The 3,807-nt window shown below is 37.2% G+C and overlaps 1 pseudogene; it reads left to right on the top strand.

Annotated features, from left to right (window-relative positions):
• Window positions 1-2,261: 2,261 nt before the first annotated feature.
• Window positions 2,262-2,840, top strand: LOC108285168 (annotated as a pseudogene).
• Window positions 2,841-3,807: the final 967 nt, after the last annotated feature.

The raw sequence follows: 3,807 nt of genomic DNA, 5'->3' as shown, positions 1-3,807 counted from the left end.
CAAATGCCCATCGACGATAGACTGGATAGGGAAAATGTGGCATGTATACACCATGGAATATTATGCAGCCATCAAAAACGATGAGTTTGGGTCCTTTGTAGGGACATGGATTAATCTGGAAACCATAATTCTCAGCAAACTGAGAGAAGAGCAGAAGATCAAACACCGCATGTTCTCACTCATAGGCGGGTGTTGAACAATGAGAACACATGGACACAGGGAGCGGAGCACTACACACTGGGGTCAGTTGTGGGGAAATAGGGGAGGGACGGTGGGGCGTGGTGAGCTGGGGAGAGATAGCAAGGGGAGAAATGCCAGATGTAGGTGGTGGGGAGGAAGGCAGCAAATCACACTGCCATGTGTGTACCTATGCAACAATCTTGCATGTTCTTCACACGTACCCCAAAACCTAAAATGCAATGAAATAAATGGGAAAAAAAATTGTAAAAACTGAAGGAAAAAAATTTTCTTAAACTTTCTCACCCACGAGATATTATTATTACATTGTATTACTCATTTCATCCCCTCTGAGTTTCACTCCTACATATACCCTCATCATATTTTTGTTAGTCTATTTTTTAAATGTATAATTGATATATAATGATTGCAAATATTTGTGGGTACAATGTGATGTTTCAATGCATGTATACAATGTATAATTATCAAATTGTGGTAATTGTCAATTACTATTAATGTTTATAATTTATTTGTAGTGATAACATTCAAATTACTCTCTTCTAGCTATCTTGAAATATATGTTGTATTATTATTTGCTGTAGCCACCCTACCGTGTAATAGAACACCAGAATTTATTCTTCCTCTTCTTGAGGTTCAGAAAACAACATCCCAAAATGAAAGCCTCAGTGGCAGCTTCAGAAACAAGATTTTCTCTGACCTTCTCCTGCCCTCTTCAGGTCCATTTTCCTCCTCACTCTGCCATCCCAGAAGCAGGCATAGAAATTAGAATCACTCTTTTTCAAGCTGGGTCATAGAAACCAGTACCCCTTTTCCCCAAAGCCAGACATAAAATCTAAAAATATTCTAAGTTAAAACTGGTTGTAAAGAAATGATCTGACCTACCTTGTTTGACTGTAGGTCATAAGACCCACATTTGAGAGAGAGCTCTGCCCCACACTCAGAAGGAAGGACTACAGGCTCAGAGAGGCCGAGAAGAGTCTAGACAGACAGGCCTTGCTGAGTTTCCCTACTCAGTCGATTAGCATTAGATCATACCCTTTTCTTCAATCATACTTCTAGACCACTGTCCATACTTTATTAACCTCAGCTTTATAAAAGTTAACAATTTCCCCTATATTTTTGAGGTCATCATTCTGAAGCCTCCTGTGTATACATGTTAAATGATTTGTATGCCTTTTCACCTAATTTGTATGCCTGTCTCATGTTAGCAATTTTTCAGCAAACCTTGGCCTCTACACTTTCTAACTGTAACTTTGTACCTGTTGACCAGCCTTTCCTGATTCCATGTCCCTGCTCCCCTCCCCAGATTCTAATGATCATTATTCCACTCTCTATTTCTATACAATCAACTTTTTTAGATTCTGCATATGAGTGAGATCATGTGGTGTTTGTTTTCTATGCCTGGCTTATTCTACTTAGCATAATGTTCTCCAGTTTCATCCATCCTGTCACAAGTAACAGGATTTCATTCTGTTTTATGGCTGAATAATATTGCATTGCATATATGTACATTTTATTTATCCATTCATTTGTAGGTAGACATTTGGTTTGACTCCATATCTTGCATATTGTGATTAGTGTTACAGTAATTATGGGTGTACAGATATCTCTTTGATATACTGATTTAATTTCCTTTGGATATATACACCCAGTAATGAATGCGATTGCTGGATCATATGATAAATCTATTTTTAATTTTTTGAGGAACCTCCATACTATTTTACATAGTGGCTGTACTAATTTACATTTCTACTAACAGTGTAGGTTTTTTTCCTCCCTATCCTCCCAATGCTTTTTAGCTTTCATTTTTTTGAAAATAGTCATTTTGATGGGGGTAAAATGATATCCCATTGTGTTTCTGTTTGCATTTCTGTGACGATTAGTGGTGTTGATCTTTTTTTTTTTTTAATAATAGCCATTCTAATAAGTGTGCGGATATATCATTGTGGTTTTAACTTGCATTTCCCTGATGATCAGTGATGTTGAACATTTTCCATATATCTGTTGGCCATTTGTATGTCTTCTTTTGAATATGTCTGGACTTCTGCTTCTGAGTCAGAGCCATGGTGGTGACAGATTCAAGCCCTGTCCCCCATGGTGTTCTTTGATGTCAGTTTTGGCAGTCAGGAAGTTGGCCACATGAAGATCCAGCTCTTTGTAGACATTGTAGGCAGTCCTGCATCACAGAATTCAGAAAAGATGGGATTCCAATAGGATACAAAGGAAGGACCTTCCACAGGATCATAAAAGAGTTCATGATTCAGGGTGGAGATTTTGTCAATGGAGATGTTACCAGAGTCACCAATATTTACCAGGGCCCATTTGCAAATGAAGATTTTAAAATCAGACACTTAGCTCCAGGTCTGCTTTTCATGGTGAACAGTGGTCCCAGTACAAATGGCTGTCAGTTCTTTATCACCTGCTCTAAGTGCAATTGTCTCAACTGGAAGCATGTAGTGTTTAGAAAAATCACTGATGGACTTCTAGTGATGAGAAAGATTGAGAATATTCCCACAGGCCCCAACAATAAGCCCAAGGTACATATGATGATCTCATAGTGTGGGGAGATGTAGTCCATACCAAGACTGAATCAGGCATTCCCTTCCTCTTGGTGATATTTTTGAGTAAGATAATCTGCACTGGCTCCTGTGTTTTCTTCCCTGCCTGCTGCTGCCCCATTTGATCAACAGACTCTGGAAGTATCAGAGATTCAGAATCCAAAATTGTGTTTAGGTTTTCAACTATAAATGAGGTTTTTTGTATGTTTAAAAACAAGAAAGAAAGAAAAATGCCTATTTAGATGTTTTGCCCATTTTTAATTGGATTATTTGGTTGCTTCCTATTGAGTTGTTTACATATTTTGTTATAAGTCTCTTCTCAGATGCATAGTGTGCAAATATTTTCACCCACTCTGTAGATTGTCTCTTCACTCCATATTATTTCCTTTGCTATGCAGTAGCTTCTAGTTTTATATACTCTAATTTGTCTATTTTTACTCTTTTTGCCTGTGCCTTTGGGTTCTTATTCAAAAAATCCTTGCCCAATCCAATTTTATGAAGCATTTCCCCATATTTTCCTTTACTAATTTTATAGCTTGGGACTTACATATAAGCCTTTGATATATTTTGGGTTGATTTTTGTATACAGTGAGAGATAGGTGTCTTGTTTCATTCTTCTGCATTGGATATCCAGTTTTTTCCAGCACTGTTTATTAAAGAGACTGTCCTTTTCCCCATGTGTGTTCATGGTGCCTTTGTTGAAAATCAGTTGGCTATACATGCGTGGATTTATTTCTGGGTTCTCTATTCTGTTTCATTGATCTATGTGTCTGTTTTTATGCCAATATCATGTTGTTTTGGTTACAATAGTTTTGTAGAGTCTTTTGAAGTCAGGTAGTATGATGCCTCTCACCAGCTTTGTTCTTTTTACTCAAGATTACTTTGGCTATTCAGTGTCTTTTGCATTTCAATACCTCATTATGATCTTTGATCCCTTGCTCTTATAATATTCTAAATCAATCACAACAGTTTTTAATATCATTGGCTTCCTTAACTAGCCTATAGAAACAAAGCCTACAGTTTCGAAATTATTAAGTGCTTTAATTGATAT

This window comes from Cebus imitator, unplaced genomic scaffold (assembly GCF_001604975.1).
Source record: "Cebus imitator isolate Cc_AM_T3 unplaced genomic scaffold, Cebus_imitator-1.0 Scaffold292, whole genome shotgun sequence".
Lineage (NCBI taxonomy): Eukaryota > Metazoa > Chordata > Mammalia > Primates > Cebidae > Cebus > Cebus imitator.
The sequence above is the reverse complement of the archived record's forward strand: the minus strand, read 5'-3'. Positions and strand labels throughout refer to the sequence as shown.